Source organism: Schistocerca serialis, chromosome 1 (assembly GCF_023864345.2).
Source record: "Schistocerca serialis cubense isolate TAMUIC-IGC-003099 chromosome 1, iqSchSeri2.2, whole genome shotgun sequence".
In the NCBI taxonomy this organism is placed as follows: Eukaryota; Metazoa; Arthropoda; class Insecta; order Orthoptera; family Acrididae; genus Schistocerca; species Schistocerca serialis.
In genome coordinates, this window is record NC_064638.1 from 427,246,136 (window position 1) to 427,263,647 (window position 17,512).

Below are 17,512 nucleotides of genomic sequence, written 5' to 3' on the forward strand. Positions count from 1 at the left end.
GGCTGCTCTGATAGCACAACTGCCGCCACCTTTTTTGCTGCTGGGCGATTTCAATGCCCACAACCCTCTATGGGGTGGGACTGTCTCCGATGATCGTGGTCGGGCCGTGGAGCATGTGTTGGCTCAGCTCGACCTTAGCCTCTTAAACACCGGTGCTCCCACGCATTTCAGTGTGGCCCATGGCTCGTTCTCGGCCATCGATCTCTCTATTTGCAGCCCTGGACTTGTCCCATCCCTCCACTGGAGGGTGCATCCTGACCTGTGTGGTAGTGACCATTTTCCCATCTATTTGTCACTGCCACAGTGTCATTCTTCTGGGCGCTTGCCCCGCTGGGCTTTCCACAGGGCTGACTGGCCAGCTTTTACTTCCGCTGTCACCATTGCGTCTCCCCCACAGGGTGACATTGACGAGGTGGTCTGTGTTTTAACCACGTCCATCATTTCAGCGGCCGAGGCTACCATCCCCCGTTCCTCTGGCCTCCCTCGGCGGAAGGCTGTCCCCTGGTGGTCGCCGGAGATTGCTGAGGCTATTCGCGACCGTAGGCGGGCTCTCCAGCGTCATAGGCGGCACCCGTCTCTGGAGACCCTCATCGCCTTTAAGAGGCTCCGTGCCTTCGCCCGTCGACTTATTGCACGGCGTAAGCAGGAGTGCTGGGAGAGGTACGTCTCCTCCCTAGGCTCCCGTGTCTCGTCCTCGCACGTGTGGTCCTGTATCCGGCGGATTTATGGCTCCCAGACCCCTGTGGGTGTCCCTGGGCTCTCCTTGGATGGCGCTGTCTGCACGGACGCTGCCGCCATTGCTGAACGGCTAGCCGCGCACTTTGCTCAGAGCTCTGCGACTGCATCCTATCCCCCCGCCTTTCGCTCTCTAAAGGAGCGAGCCGAGCGGACGCCGTTCTCATTCCACACGCGTCATTATGAAACATACAATGCTCCTTTCAGCGAGAGGGAACTCCTCGCTGCCCTCGCCGATTGCCCTGATACAGCACCAGGACCGGACCGCATCCATGCGCAGATGCTGAAGCATCTCTCCAGGGACTGCCAGAGACACATCCTCACCATCTTTAACCGCATTTGGAGCGAGGGCGTGTTCCCGTCGCAATGGCGAGAGGGTCTTATTGTCCCCATCGTGAAGCCCGGTGCGGACCCACTGGCGGTGGACAGCTATCGTCCCATTACCCTCACCAACGTTTTGTGCAAATTGCTCGAACGTATGGTGGGGCGGCGTTTGTGTTGGGTCCTTGAGTTGCGCGGTCTCCTCGCTCCATCCCAGGGTGGCTTCCGTCGGGGCCGGTCTGCAGTGGACAATTTGGTGCGGCTGGAGTCTGCTGTCCGTACGGCTTTTGCCCGACGTCAGCACCTTGTTGCTGTATTTTTCGATCTGCGGAAGGCGTATGACACCACATGGAGGCATCACATCCTCGCCACGTTGCATGGGTGGGGTCTTCGTGGTCGGCTCCCGGCTTTTCTTCAAAGCTTTTTATTGCGCCGCTCTTTCCGGGTGCAAGTCGGTGCCACCTCTAGTTCCTCTTATATACAGGAAAATGGGGTCCCGCAAGGCTCGGTGTTGAGCGTCTCGTTATTTCTAGTGGCCATTAATGGTCTGGCTGCAGCAGTGGGGTCGTCGGTGTCTCCTTCTTTGTATGCCGACGACTTCTGCATCTCATTTAGCTCCACGACTACGGGCGTCGCCGAACGCAGGTTGCAAGTCGCCGTTCGCAAGGCAGCATCATGGGCTCTGGCTCATGGTTTTCAGTTCTCTGCTGCCAAGACTCGGGTTATGCACTTCTGCAGGCGTCGGACGGTCCACCCTCATCCTGACCTTTACCTCGACGGCCACCTGCTTGAAGTGGTGGACACTTGCCGCTTCTTGGGACTCGTGTTTGATGCCCGGCTCACATGGGTTCCTCATGTTACTTAGCTGAAGCAAAAATGCTGGCGGCACCTCAACGCCCTCCGCTGCCTTAGCCACACGTCTTGGGGTGCAGATCGCTGCACGCTACTGCAATTGTACAGAGCCCTTGTGCAGTCCCGGCTTGATTATGGGAGCCTGGCCTATGGGTCTGCATCACCCTCAGTGTTGCAGTTGTTAGACCCCATACACCACTGTGGGGTCCGGCTTGCAACTGGCGCTTTTCGTACGAGCCCTGTGGATAGTCTACTGGTGGAGGCCGGGGTTCCCCCGCTGCGGATTCGCCGCCATCGTCTGCTCGCCGACTATGCTGTTCACGTGCATTGCTCGCCAGGCCATCCCAATCGTCGCCTGCTTTTCCCTGCCATGGTCCTCCATCTGCCTGAACGGCGACCTAGGTCTGGGCTTTCCGTAGCTGTCCGTGTCCAGTCCCTGCTGTCAGAACTGGGGTCATTCCCTCTTCTGCCTCCCTTCCGGGTCCATACACCTACGCCTCCCTGGTGTTTGTCCCGGCCGTCTGTCCGTCTGGATTTGGCACAGGGCCCTAAGGACTCGGTTCCGCCTGTGGCCCTCCGTCGCCGTTTTCTTGCGCTCCTCGAATCATTACCGGGCTGTGAGCCTGTCTACACTGATGGTTCCCTGGTTGATGGTCGCACTGCCTACGCCTTTGCTCACTCTGACCATATTGAGCAACGCTCCTTGCCGGCTGGCTGCAGTATTTTTACTGCAGAGCTGGTGGCCATCTTGCGCGCTCTTGAGCACATGCGTTTCTGCTCAGGTCGGTCCGTTGTCATCTGCAGTGACTCCCTGAGCAGCCTTCAGGCCATCGACCGCTGCTATCCCTCCTCTCCTCTGGTGTCCTCCATTCAGGAGGCTGTTTCCGCCATTGCCCGTTCTGGTGGTTCAGTGGTCCTGGTTTGGACGCCCGGTCATGTTGGCATCCCAGGGAACGAACGTGTAGACAGGCTGGCCAAAGGGGCGATAGACGCCCCAGCTTTGGAGATCGGCCTTACGGCTCGCGACCAGCAGCTGGTGTTGCGCCGTAAGGTACTTGGGATGTGGGCTGCTGAGTGGCGTGGCATGACAGCCCCGAAGAAACTGCGGGCTGTCAAGGAGACGACCGATGTGTGGCGTTCCTCCCTGCGGGCTTCTCGCAGGGACTCGGTAGTCCTGTGTCGGCTGCGCATCGGCCATACGTACGTGACGCACGGCCATCTCTTGCGTCGGGAGGATCCCCCCTTGTGTCAGTGTGGGTCCCGGCTGACGGTCGGCCACATTTTGCTGGAGTGTCCTCGACTGCGCACACTCCGGCAATCTTTTAATCTCTCGGGCACTTTGGCTTTGGTTTTATCTGACGATGCCTCCATGGCTGATGACGTTTTAAATTTTATCCGTGGTAGTCCTTTTTATGGTTCGATTTAGGGAGGTCCAGCGCCTTTCCCTTTCTGTGTCTTTTGTCCTCGTGTCTGTTGCTGTTCTGGTAGGCCGTGAGATGGTTGACTCTTTCCCTTTTTTGATCTCGTGGTCAGTCAACCAGTCTCCGGCCCTCTTCCTTTCTTCTGTTTCTTTCTGTCTGGTGTTCCTCTGTTCTGTTTTTGTCTGTTGTGTTCGTTGCTGCATTTGTGTTCTTTTAGCGCCTGGGGGGACGTCTCCTCCCCCTTTGGTTTTTATCTGCTTTGTAGATTTTCGGCTCGCCTGATTTTGGAATGGGGGACTGATGACCTTCGCGGTTTAGTCCCCCTTAAACATCCAACAACCACCACCACCACCACTAGGACCACGATCATTGACCATCGAGCGCCCATGGTTCCGGATTGTAGGGGAACAGCGTATCTTGGGTCTTGAGGTGACTGCCTGTCCGCAGCGCATGTTAACACTCACGTGCAGGCGGATTCTCACGCGCATCAGAGGACTTTGCGTGAGTCACACTGATCGACGACTCAACCTCCATCAACGAATCCAACTGATTAATACTTACATCCTATAACGGGCATGGTATGTAGCACAACTCCTTACGCTACCGAAACAAACCAGCAGAGCCATCTCACAAACAGTATATTGCCTGTTGTGGCGGCATGCACTATTCATCGTTGATGCACAGACTTGTACACTGCCAAAGGTCGATGGTGGCCTTGGACTCATTGACTTTCCCCGCATATGTGCGGCAATCCTGATTCACCGTATCGCCACTTTGCGTGAGATTGATCCAGGTGGGACAACAGCGGTGCTTTTCGACCGTTATCGCCCACAATCGGCGCGTGAACCAGTATGTTTGACACATATTACATTCCGGATGACGGCAGTCAAGGTCTATTACCTCAATCAAAGTTACGTCCTAACAGTGGCCACCGACAAGGCACGCACATCGAAGCGCCTTTACTAGGCGCTTCGAGAGCCAGCCCACACCACATAAATTGGAGGACAGGCGACCGTCGGTCATCTGGCACCAAGCTTGGGCTAATATCACCCACCCAGCCCTTCCCACAGAAGTTTCAGCGCTATGGTATCGCGTTGTAAACAATTTAATACCCACTAATCATCGCTTGGCGGCCATCCGCCTATGGCCCTCGGCTGCTTGCGGCCGATGTGGTGACGTAGACACCAGAGAGCATCGTCTCTTATGCCCTCACGTCACAGAAGTGTGGGACCTTGCACGTGTGCTATTAGCGCTGATCGGTGGGACTACACTGGACTATGTGCCAATCGACTGGTTCCTTACCCTTGGTATTCAGATCAACCCCCGAAAACGACATAACGCAGTGGTGTGGCTCTTGGGCCACACCATTTTCACGATCTATGACCTTTGCCTCACCGATGCTGTCTCTTTCATGGACTACCTTTGGAGCCAGCATCGCCTGGCGGAATGTGACCGGAAATATACCATTACTTTTGCAAGATTTCTTAAAGTTGCAATGGTTCATGGTTATCAAAAGGTGTTCCAGGCTGAGTAAGGCACCTCGTATAAGAATTGCCTGAGTGTACCCCTGGATCTTTGTCACTCGGACTTTCAAACTACTCTTGACTTAACCATACCCCAGGTTTGATATTGGCCTTCTGGGCATCACTAGAGTAGACTGTTCTATGATACTGATAACATGGAAATTGGTAACATGGAAATTGTGTGAACGTTGTATGAAAAATTATTGGAAAATTGGAAAACACATAATCTATCTTAGAGGATTATTACTTCGTTAATTCTATGGGCTATAGGATTATCTCGCCAGTTTCGTTTGAGTATGCTACCGTCGCTGTTTTTTTTTTTGCGTTCATTTCTGTCTTTATTTATTTCTTTCTATTTAGTTTTTAACATCATCACTTGCCTCACACCTGCAGAGGGAAGTGTGTTTCTGAGGAGTGTGTCGTCGCCCCCTGAGGCATAGCAGAGTATGCCTCCGCTTTTATTTTCGGTTTATGGCAATAAGTCTTGCTGCTAACAACACCCTGCTTTACGTGCTGCGTCGACACTAGAGGATGGCGGCATTTTTGGAGAGGAAAAGGTAGGGCTATAGGGGAGGTAGGAGGGTAAAAAGTGTAGTATCTGTTCTTATCAGCTTATTATCTGATACGTCCTGCATTGCACGACCAGAATATTAAACTCATTTTTGGCTTATGACGGAGTGCTAGGGGCTTGCTCCACCTCTGTCGCGGGTTGGCCCGGCATTGCAGTACCGTCGGGATCGGCCCACCTAATATTAATTAAAACACAGCCTGAAATGGGTTAACATTCTGCAGTGATCAGATATTCCGCTGGTAGCAAAACTTGTCGTAGTTGTTGATGTGCCCAGTAGTTAGTTGCTTACACACCACGATTTCTTTTAATTAATTTAAGATTATCTTAAGTAATTTTTTTTTTTTTTTTTGCGGTTAACCGGACCGCACTTGCAGCCGCATTACGCTAGGCTGGTAATTTATGGTGGCACAGGACAGTGCCTTCGGATGCCTCGTTAGCGTCTCTTATGGTCCTATCGCAGATAATTTTAATAATATTTTTTGGAGTTATAAGCTTAGCTCGTCGCGATCGTTGTCGTCGTCGTCGCCACCGCACGCACGCAGAATACGTGGTACACACGCACACACACATATGCAGTAGGCGGTGGACGATGTAAGCACTCGGCTAGGTGTAGCTCGCGCCAGTATAGCTCGCGCCGGCCTGGCGCTGCTGTGGGGCGGCCTCACGGCTTCTCCACTGGCCTGGCAGCTAGCGGCGTTCAAATGGAAGTCGCAGTTTACTCCTCGACATGGAGGGTGGTACTGGGCTGTTGACGAGTGCTCTCGTATTTTGTCGTTCCCTCCGGCACTTGCTTTTGCGATGTTTTCGACGGTCGCCTGTTGCCATATCGGCCCGCACCACCATGTGTGACTCCCACATGTGGAGCGTACATGCTGCAAGCATTTAGGCCCTGACACTGCGGTTTTTCATCTCTGGCGGTACTCCGCAAGGATACCGCCCTTCGATTGTGCCATTCCAGCACTGATTGAAGTGCTAGGTTTTCCGGCCTGTTAGGAGACCGCTTCTGCAAAATGTGCGAGGAGATTTTTGCTGGTTGCGAGCTACCCGCCGATTTTCTAGCTGTACGTATTGCCCTTAATCCAAAGGTCACAGGCGACTGTCGGGCTAGAGACATACGTCCCATCACCGTTCTTAACACTGTTTATAAGTTGGTGGCACGAAGTGTGGCTTCACGTCTTAAACAGGTAATGAATAAGGTACTTTGTCCCACTCAATCATGTGGCGTTTCGAATCGAACCACCTTCACCGCTGCTTCTATATACCGTGATGCTGTCTTACTCACCCACCGCCGACGCTCGAACCCCGGCTGCAATTGATCCCTAGATTTCGCCGGTGCCTTCGATAGGGTGTTGCATCCTTACCTGCTGGCCGTTATGTCGCGGATGGGTTTCGGGGAGCACTTCATAAAAGTCATCCGGCACTTCTTGGGTGGAGCAAATTCCACAATCATTGTGAACGGCTGCAGATCACGACCAATTCCCATCAGACGATCAGTTCGACAAGGGTGTCCCTTGTCAGTGAATTTTATCGCTTTGGACCCCGTGCTGCGTGACATCGGACGGATGGTCGATGGTGTTCCTTTCCCAGGCGTCACCTTCCGCAGTGCGGCATACGCGGATGGTGTAGGTGTGTTTGTAGCAAACGCCAGGGACATCGATTCAGTTCGCCGAGTCCTCCACGTTTATAAACGAGCATCCGGTGCCATTTTAAAATCCAACAAAATGGTGCTAATCCCACTAGGACCACGATTATTGACCATCGAGCGCCCATGGTTCCGGATTGTAGGGGAACAACGTATCTTGGGTCTTGAGGTGACTGCCTGTCCACAGCGCATGTTAACACTCACGTGCAGGCGGATTCTCACGCGCATCAGAGGACTTTGCGTGAGTCACACTGATAGACGACTCGACCTCCATCAACGAATCCAACTGATTAATACTTACATCCTATAACGGGCATGGTATGTAGCACAACTCCTTACGCTACCGAAACAAACCAGCAGAGCCATCTCACAAACAGTATATTGCCTGTTGTGGCGGCATGCACTATTCAAAGTTGATGCACAGACTTGTACACTGCCCAAGGTCGATGGTGGCCTTGGACTCATTGACTTTCCCCGCAAATGTGTGGCAATCCTGATTCACCGTATCGCCACTTTGCGTGAGATTGACCCAGGTGGGACAACAGCGGTGCTTTTCGACCGTTATCGCCCACAATCGGCGCGTGAACCAGTATGTCTGACACATATTACATTCCGGATGACGGCAGTCAAGGTCTATTACCTCAATCAAAGTTACGTCCTAACAGTGGCCACTGACAAGGCACGCACATCGAAGCGCCTTTACTAGGCGCTTCGAGAGCCAGCCCACACCACATAAATTGGAGGACAGACGACCGTCGGTCATCTGGCACCAAGCTTGGGCTAATATCAACCACCCAGCCCTCCCCACAGAAGTTTCAGCGCTATGGTATCGCGTTGTAAACAATTTAATACCAACTAATCATCGCTTGGCGGCCATCCGCCTATGGCCCTCGGCTGCTTGCGGCCGATGTGGTGACGTAGACACCAGAGAGCATCGTCTCTTATGCCCTCACGTCACAGAAGTGTGGGACCTTGCACGTCTGCTATTAACGCTGATCGGTGGGACTACACTGGACTATGTGCCAATCGACTGGTTCCTTACCCCTGATATTCAGACCAACCCCCGAAAACGACATAACGCAGTGGTGTGGCTCTTGGGCCACACCATTTTCACGATCTATGACCTTTGCCTCACCGATGCTGTCTCTTTCATGGACTACCTTTGGAGCCAGCATCGCCAGGCGGAATGTGACCGGAAATATACCATTACTTTTGCAAGATTTCTTAAAGTTGCAATGGTTCATGTTTATCAAAAGGTGTTCCAGGCCGAGTAAGGCACCTCGTATAAGAATTGCCTGAGTGTACCCCTGGATCTTTGTCACTCGGACTTTCAAACTACTCTTGACTTAACCATACCCCAGGTTTGATATTGGCCTTCTGGGCATCACTAGAGTAGACTGTTCTATGATACTGATAATATGGAAATTGGTAACATGGAAATTGTGTGAACGTTGTATGAAAAATTATTGGAAAATTGGAAAACACATAATCTATCTTAGAGGATTATTACTTCGTTAATTCTATGGGCTATGGGATTATCTCGCCAGTTTCGTTTGAGTGTGCTACCGTCGCTGTTTTTTTTTATTGCCTTCATTTCTGTCTTTATTTATTTATTTCTATTTAGTTTTTAACATCATCACTTGCCTCACACCTTCAGAGGGAAGTGTGTTTCTGAGGAGTGTGTCGTCGCCCCCTGAGGCATAGCAGAGTATGCCTCCGCTTTTATTTTCGGTTTATGGCGATAAGTCTTGCTGCTAACAACACCCTGCTTTACGTGCTGCGTCGACACTAGAGGATGGCGGCATTTTTGGAGAGGAAAAGGTAGGGCTATAGGGGAGGTAGGAGGGAAAAAAAGTGTAGTATCTGTTCTTATCAGTTTAATATCTGATACGTCCTGCATTGCACGACCAGAATATTAAACTCATTTTTGGCTTATGACGGAGTGCTAGGGGCTTGCTCCACCTCTGTCGCGGGTTGGCCCGGCATTGCAGTACCGTCGGGATCGGCCCACCTAATATTAATTAAAACACAGCCTGAAATGGGTTAACATTCTGCAGTGATCAGATATTCCGCTGGTAGCAAAACTTGTCGTAGTTGTTGATGTGCCCAGTAGTTAGTTGCTTACACACCACGATTTCTTTTAATTAATTTAAGATTATCTTAAGAAATTTTTTTTTTTTTTTTTTTTTTTTTTGCGGTTAGCCGGACCGCACTTGCAGCCGCATTACGCTAGGCTGGTAATTTATGGTGGCACAGGACAGTGCCTTCGGATGCCTCGTTAGCGTCTCTTATGGTCCTATCGCAGATAATTTTAATAATATTTTTTGGAGTTATAAGCTTAGCTCGTCGCGATCGTTGTCGTCGTCGTCGCCACCGCACGCACGCAGAATACGTGGTACACACGCACACACACATATGCAGTAGGCGGTGGACGATGTAAGCACTCGGCTAGGTGTAGCTCGCGCCAGTATAGCTCGCGCCGGCCTGGCGCTGCTGTGGGGCGGCCTCACGGCTTCTCCACTGGCCTGGCAGCTAGCGGCGTTCAAATGGAAGTCGCAGTTTACTCCTCGACATGGAGGGTGGTACTGGGCTGTTGACGAGTGCTCTCGTATTTTGTCGTTCCCTCCGGCACTTGCTTTTGCGATGTTTTCGACGGTCGCCTGTTGCCATATCGGCCCGCACCACCATCTGTGACTCCCACATGTGGAGCGTACATGCTGCAAGCATTTAGGCCCTGACACTGCGGTTTTTCATCTCTGGCGGTACTCCGCAAGGATACCGCCCTTCGATTGTGCCATTCCAGCACTAATTGAAGTGCTAGGTTTTCCGGCCTGTTAGGAGACCGCTTCTGCAAAATGTGCGAGGAGATTTTTGCTGGTTGCGAGCTACCCGCCGATTTTCTAGCTGTACGTATTGCCCTTAATCCAAAGGTCACAGGCGACTGTCGGGCTAGAGACATACGTCCCATCACCGTTCTTAACACTGTTTATAAGTTGGTGGCACGAAGTGTGGCTTCACGTCTTAAACAGGTAATGAATAAGGTACTTTGTCCCACTCAATCATGTGGCGTTTCGAATCGAACCACCTTCACCGCTGCTTCTATATACCGTGATGCTGTCTTACTCACCCACCGCCGACGCTCGAACCCCGGCTGCAATTGATCCCTAGATTTCGCCGGTGCCTTCGATAGGGTGTTGCATCCTTACCTGCTGGCCGTTATGTCGCGGATGGGTTTCGGGGAGCACTTCATAAAAGTCATCCGGCACTTCTTGGGTGGAGCAAATTCCACAATCATTGTGAACGGCTGCAGATCACGACCAATTCCCATCAGACGATCAGTTCGACAAGGGTGTCCCTTGTCAGTGAATTTTATCGCTTTGGACCCCGTGCTGCGTGACATCGGACGGATGGTCGATGGTGTTCCTTTCCCAGGCGTCACCTTCCGCAGTGCGGCATACGCGGATGGTGTAGGTGTGTTTGTAGCAAACGCCAGGGACATCGATTCAGTTCGCCGAGTCCTCCACGTTTATAAACGAGCATCCGGTGCCATTTTAAAATCCAACAAAATGGTGCTAATCCCACTAGGACCACGATTATTGACCATCGAGCGCCCATGGTTCCGGATTGTAGGGGAACAACGTATCTTGGGTCTTGAGGTGACTGCCTGTCCACAGCGCATGTTAACACTCACGTGCAGGCGGATTCTCACGCGCATCAGAGGACTTTGCGTGAGTCACACTGATAGACGACTCGACCTCCATCAACGAATCCAACTGATTAATACTTACATCCTATAACGGGCATGGTATGTAGCACAACTCCTTACGCTACCGAAACAAACCAGCAGAGCCATCTCACAAACAGTATATTGCCTGTTGTGGCGGCATGCACTATTCAAAGTTGATGCACAGACTTGTACACTGCCCAAGGTCGATGGTGGCCTTGGACTCATTGACTTTCCCCGCAAATGTGTGTCAATCCTGATTCACCGTATCGCCACTTTGCGTGAGATTGACCCAGGTGGGACAACAGCGGTGCTTTTCGACCGTTATCGCCCACAATCGGCGCGTGAACCAGTATGTCTGACACATATTACATTCCGGATGACGGCAGTCAAGGTCTATTACCTCAATCAAAGTTACGTCCTAACAGTGGCCACTGACAAGGCACGCACATCGAAGCGCCTTTACTAGGCGCTTCGAGAGCCAGCCCACACCACATAAATTGGAGGACAGACGACCGTCGGTCATCTGGCACCAAGCTTGGGCTAATATCAACCACCCAGCCCTCCCCACAGAAGTTTCAGCGCTATGGTATCGCGTTGTAAACAATTTAATACCAACTAATCATCGCTTGGCGGCCATCCGCCTATGGCCCTCGGCTGCTTGCGGCCGATGTGGTGACGTAGACACCAGAGAGCATCGTCTCTTATGCCCTCACGTCACAGAAGTGTGGGACCTTGCACGTCTGCTATTAACGCTGATCGGTGGGACTACACTGGACTATGTGCCAATCGACTGGTTCCTTACCCCTGATATTCAGACCAACCCCCGAAAACGACATAACGCAGTGGTGTGGCTCTTGGGCCACACCATTTTCACGATCTATGACCTTTGCCTCACCGATGCTGTCTCTTTCATGGACTACCTTTGGAGCCAGCATCGCCAGGCGGAATGTGACCGGAAATATACCATTACTTTTGCAAGATTTCTTAAAGTTGCAATGGTTCATGGTTATCAAAAGGTGTTCCAGGCCGAGTAAGGCACCTCGTATAAGAATTGCCTGAGTGTACTGGATCTTTGTCACTCGGACTTTCAAACTACTCTTGACTTAACCATACCCCAGGTTTGATATTGGCCTTCTGGGCATCACTAGAGTAGACTGTTCTATGATACTGATAATATGGAAATTGGTAACATGGAAATTGTGTGAACGTTGTATGAAAAATTATTGGAAAATTGGAAAACACATAATCTATCTTAGAGGATTATTACTTCGTTAATTCTATGGGCTATGGGATTATCTCGCCAGTTTCGTTTGAGTGTGCTACCGTCGCTGTTTTTTTTTATTGCCTTCATTTCTGTCCTTATTTATTTCTTTCTATTTAGATTTAACATCATCACTTGCCTCACACCTGCAGAGGGAAGTGTGTTTCTGAGGAGTGTGTCGTCGCCCCCTGAGGCACAGCAGAGTATGCCTCCGCTTTTATTTTCGGTTTATGGCAATAAGTCTTGCTGCTAACAACACCCTGCTTTACGTGCTGCGTCGACACTAGAGGATGGCGGCATTTTTGGAGAGGAAAAGGTAGGGCTATAGGGGAGGTAGGAGGGAAAAAAAGTGTAGTATCTGTTCTTATCAGCTTAATATCTGATACGTCCTGCATTGCACGACCAGAATATTAAACTCATTTTTGGCTTATGATGGAGTGCTAGGGGCTTGCTCCACCTCTGTCGCAGGTTGGCCCGGCTATGCAGTACCGTCGGTATCGGCCCACCTAAAATTAATTAAAACACAGCCTGAAATGGGTTAACATTCTGCAGTGATCAGATATTCCGCTGGTAGCAAAACTTGTCGTAGTTGTTGATGTGCCCAGTAGTTAGTTGCTTACACACCACGATTTCTTTTAATTAATTTAAGATTATCTTAAGAATTCTTTTTTTTTTCTGCGGTTAGCCGGACCGCACTTGCAGCCGCATTACGCTAGGCTGGTAATTTATGGTGGCACAGGACAGTGCCTTCGGATGCCTCGTTAGCGTCTCTTATGGTCCTATCGCAGATAATTTTAATAATATTTTTTGGAGTTATAACCTTAGCTCCTCGCGAACGTCGTCGTCGTCGTCGTCGTCGTCGCCGCCGCACGCACGCAGAATACGTGGTACACACGCACACACACATATGCAGTAGGCGGTGGACGATGTAAGCACTCGGCTAGGTGTAGCTCGCGCCAGTATAGCTCGTGCCGGCCTAGCGCTGCTGTGGGGCGGCCTCACGGCTTCTCCACTGGCCTGGCAGCTAGCGGCGTTCAAATAGGAGTCGCAGTTTACTCGTCGACATGGAGGGTGGTACTGGGCTGTTGACGAGTGCTCTCGTATTTTGTCGTTCCCTCCGGCACTTGCTTTTGCGATGTTTTCGACGGTCGCCTGTTGCCATATCGGCCCGCACCACCGTGTGTGACCCCCACATGTGGAGCGTACATGCTGCAAGCATTTAGGCCCTGACACTGCGGTTTTTCATCTCTGGCGGTACTCCGCAAGGATACCGCCCTTCGATTGTGCCATTCCAGCACTAATTAAAGTGCTAGGTTTTCCGGCCTGTTAGGAGACCACTTCTGCAAAATGTGCGAGGAGATTTTTGCTGGTTGCGAGCTACCCGCCGATTTTCTAGCTGTACGTATTGCCCTTAATCCAAAGGTCACAGGCGACTGTCGGGCTAGAGACATACGTCCCATCACCGTTCTTAACACTGTTTATAAGTTGGTGGCACGAAGTGTGGCTTCACGTCTTAAACAGGTAATGAATAAGGTACTTTGTCCCACTCAATCATCTGGCGTTTCGAATCGAACCACCTTCACCGCTGCTTCTATATACCGTGATGCTGTCTTACTCACCCACCGCCGACGCTCGAACCCCGGCTGCAATTGATCCCTAGATTTCGCCGGTGCCTTCGATAGGGTGTCCCATCCTTACCTGCTGGCCGTTATGTCGCGGATGGGTTTCGGGGAGCACTTCATAAGAGTCATCCGGCACTTTTTGGATGGAGCAAATTCCACAATCATTGTGAACGGCTGCAGATCACGACCAATTCCCATCAGATGATCAGTTCGACAAGGGTGTCCCTTGTCAGTGTATTTTATCGCTTTGGACCCCGTGCTGCGTGACATCGGACGGATGGTCGATGGTGTTCCTTTCCCAGGCGTCACCTTCCGCAGTGCGGCATACGCGGATGGTGTAGGTGTGTTTGTAGCAAACTCCAGGGACATCGATTCAGTTCGCCGAGTGCTCCACGTTTATGAACGAGCATCCGGTGCCATTTTAAAATCCAACAAAATGGTGCTAATGCCACTAGGACCACGATCATTGACCATCGAGCGCCCATGGTTCCGGATTGTAGGGGATCAACGTATCTTGGGTCTTGAGGTGACTGCCTGTCCGCAGCGCATGTTAACACTCACGTGCAGGCGGATTCCCCCCTGCGGGTTCGGGGGTAAGAATAGGCCCGCGGTAGTCCTGCCTGTCGTAAGAGGCGACTAAAAGCCCCCCTGCGGGTTCGGGGGTAAGAATAGGCCCGCGGTAGTCCTGCCTGTCGTAAGAGGCGACTAAAAGGAGTCTCAAACGTTTCGGCCTTATGTGTTGGTCCCCTCTCGGGTTTGACCTCCATCTATCTAAATTCTTCCGAAGAGCGAGCCAATTGGGGAAGGGCACCTTACATGGTGCACTGTATCCTTCGTGCAATTAGACCTATAGCCGTCTTTCTCGTCGTTGCAATGGTGTCCCGCTCGTTTTCGATCTCTTGGGCGATTTCCACGCTGCACTCTGCAGTGTTTCTTTTAACTGTGACGACGACCTTGGCCATTTTTGCACCTAAGATCCAGCACGGTAGCCAGTCCGTTGTGGTGGGGTCGCCATGTACCCTCTTGGTTGTAGCCCCCTGACAACACAGGGATCGCTCTACTGATGCCTGCGCCGTTCACTCCCCACGTATGCCAAGGAGTAGATGCCCATCTCCCTGGGGTATCAGGACTCCCGGCAATGGCCATCCTGCCAGGTGGCCTTTGCTGTGGCTGGGTGGCGCCCGTGGGGAGGGCCCTTGGTCGGAGTAGGTGGCATCAGGGCGGATGACCCGCAATGAAGCGTGGTACATCTTCTCTTGCTGGCGGCCAGCCGTCAGCAGTCTCTAAGCGTTCCAAAGCTCAATTCAAGGCTAACGTGTATGACCCCAAATCGTTCCCCTCCCTGGCCACACCATGGGAGGAACGAAGGGCTATGAATGAGAGCGAAAGATACTCGCCCCGATATCTCGTCTGTACCAGATCTGACGGGGAATCTTTTATGTCCGTGAAGCCTCAGTTCTTTGTCGAGCATTTAGAGGACAAGTTTGGGGAGGTGGAGGGCTTGTCCAAGATGCGGTCCGGATCGGTGTTGATAAAAACGGCATCCTCCGCCCAGTCGCGGGCCTTGCTCGCTTGTACTAAGCTGGGGGATGTCTCTGTCACTATCACGCCCCATAAGAGTCTGAACATGGTCCAGGGCATTATCTTTCACAGGGATCTGCTTTTACAGTCCGACGACGAGCTGCGCGCCAACTTGGAGCGCCGAGGTGTCCATTTCGTCCGGCGCGTCCACCGGGGTCCGAGGGATCGTCAAGTTGCCACCGGTGCCTTCATCTTGGCCTTCGAGGGTGACACGTTACCTGAGAAGGTCAAGGTGATGGTGTACCGTTGTGATGTCAAGCCGTATATCCCTCCCCCGATGCGATGCTTCAAGTGTTGGAAGTTCGGCCACATGTCTTCCCGCTGTGCGTCCGACCTCGTCTGTCGCGATTGCGGTCGACCTTCCCATCCAGATCATCCCTGTGCGCCGCCTCCAATCTGTGTGAACTGTGGTGCGCACCATCCGCCTTGCTCGCCAGACTGTCCGATTCTGCAGAAGGAGCGGAAGATCATGGAAATAAAGACTCTCGACCGCCTGACGTACACTGAGGCGAAGCGAAAATATGATCGACTTCATCCGGTGCGCATGACAGCTTCATATGCCGCAACTGTCACTCCTTCTACAATTCCATCCGCACCAGTCAGCTCCCAGAGTCGAAGTCCCACACCTGCCCCCTTGATGGTGGGGGGCACTAAACCTCCTGTTGCTCCTGCTCCATCTACTTCGGGAGCAACACCCCCCCAACCATCGGGGACATCAGTCCCCCCTTCCCAGCCGGAGAAGCGTAAGACTTCTTCGGCTCCTCTCGTAAGGAAGGGGTCCCTTGGGGACCTTCCTTCGCACGCTCCGACCGGTTCCAAAGCCGACGGCCGCAAGTGGCTCAAACAACCGCCAGTCCCTGGTCGTCGGGACACACGGTCATCGTCTGTCCCTGAGACCGACCCAGTTGCGCCCTCCCAGCCTGCGCCACCAAAGGCACGGCGCGAGAAGCAGCAGAAGAAGAAACTCCCCAAGGCTACCGACATTGCGGTGGCACCCATTCCACCGCTTCCTACAAGCTCTGCGTCTGAGGATGAGGTGGAGGTTCTGGCGTCCGCTGAGGACATGGATCTCGCCAGTCCCTCGGATGCAGTAGATGGCTGTTTTCCAGGTGGTGACTCTGTAGCAGCAGGGGCCCCGGAGGCGTAGTCTGCCTCCCCAGTCCCTTCACGCCTTTCCCATCCATGGCTAATAACATCCTCCAGTGGAACTGCAGCGGTTTCTTCCACCATCTAGCTGAGCTCCGCCACCTTATCAGCCGTCATCCTTTCCTTTGCATTGCTCTGCAGGAAACTTGGTTTCCAGCAATGCGAACCCCCGCCCTCCGTGGCTATCGGGGTTATTTTAAGAACCGGGCAACTTACGAAAGGGTGTCTGGTGGCGTCTGTATTTATGTCCTGAACTCTCTTCACAGCGAGTTTGTGCCTCTACAAACAGCTTTAGAGGCTGTCGCTGTTCGGGTGTGGACGCCCCAGGCCATTACCGTCTGCAGTATTTACCTTCCACCTGATGGTACTGTCGCGCAGCATGTCCTGGCTGCTCTGATAGCACAACTGCCGCCACCTTTTTTGCTGCTGGGCGATTTCAATGCCCACAACCCTCTATGGGGTGGGACTGTCTCCGATGATCGTGGTCGGGCCGTGGAGCATGTGTTGGCTCAGCTCGACCTTAGCCTCTTGAACACCGGTGCTCCCACGCATTTCAGTGTGGCCCACGGCTCGTTCTCGGCCATCGATCTCTCTATTTGCAGCCCTGGACTTGTCCCATCCCTCCACTGGAGGGTGCATCCTGACCTGTGTGGTAGTGACCATTTTCCCATCTATTTGTCACTGCCACAGTGTCATTCTTCTGGGCGCTTGCCCCGCTGGGCTCTCCACAGGGCTGACTGGCCAGCTTTTACTTCCGCTGTCACCATTGCGTCTCCCCCACAGGGTGACATTGACGAGGTGGTCTGTGTTTTAACCACGTCCATCATTTCAGCGGCCGAGGCTACCATCCCCCGTTCCTCTGGCCTCCCTCGGCGGAAGGCTGTCCCCTGGTGGTCGCCGGAGATTGCTGAGGCTATTCGCGACCGTAGGCGGGCTCTCCAGCGTCATAGGCGGCACCCGTCTCTGGAGACCCTCATCGCCTTTAAGAGGCTCCGTGCCTTCGCCCGTCGACTTATTGCACGGCGTAAGCAGGAGTGCTGGGAGAGGTACGTCTCCTCCCTGGGCTCCCGTGTCTCGTCCTCGCACGTGTGGTCCCGGATCCGGCGGATT

At 52.6% G+C, this 17,512-nt stretch overlaps 3 pseudogenes; all 3 read left to right on the plus strand.

The window, feature by feature from the left end:
* The first annotated feature begins 5,391 nt into the window (after positions 1-5,391).
* On the plus strand, positions 5,392-5,603 carry LOC126422912 (U2 spliceosomal RNA; annotated as a pseudogene).
* Positions 5,604-8,868: 3,265 nt separating this feature from the next.
* LOC126421273 (U2 spliceosomal RNA) lies at positions 8,869-9,081 on the plus strand (annotated as a pseudogene).
* Positions 9,082-12,351: 3,270 nt separating this feature from the next.
* Positions 12,352-12,564, plus strand: LOC126423666 (U2 spliceosomal RNA; annotated as a pseudogene).
* Positions 12,565-17,512: the final 4,948 nt, after the last annotated feature.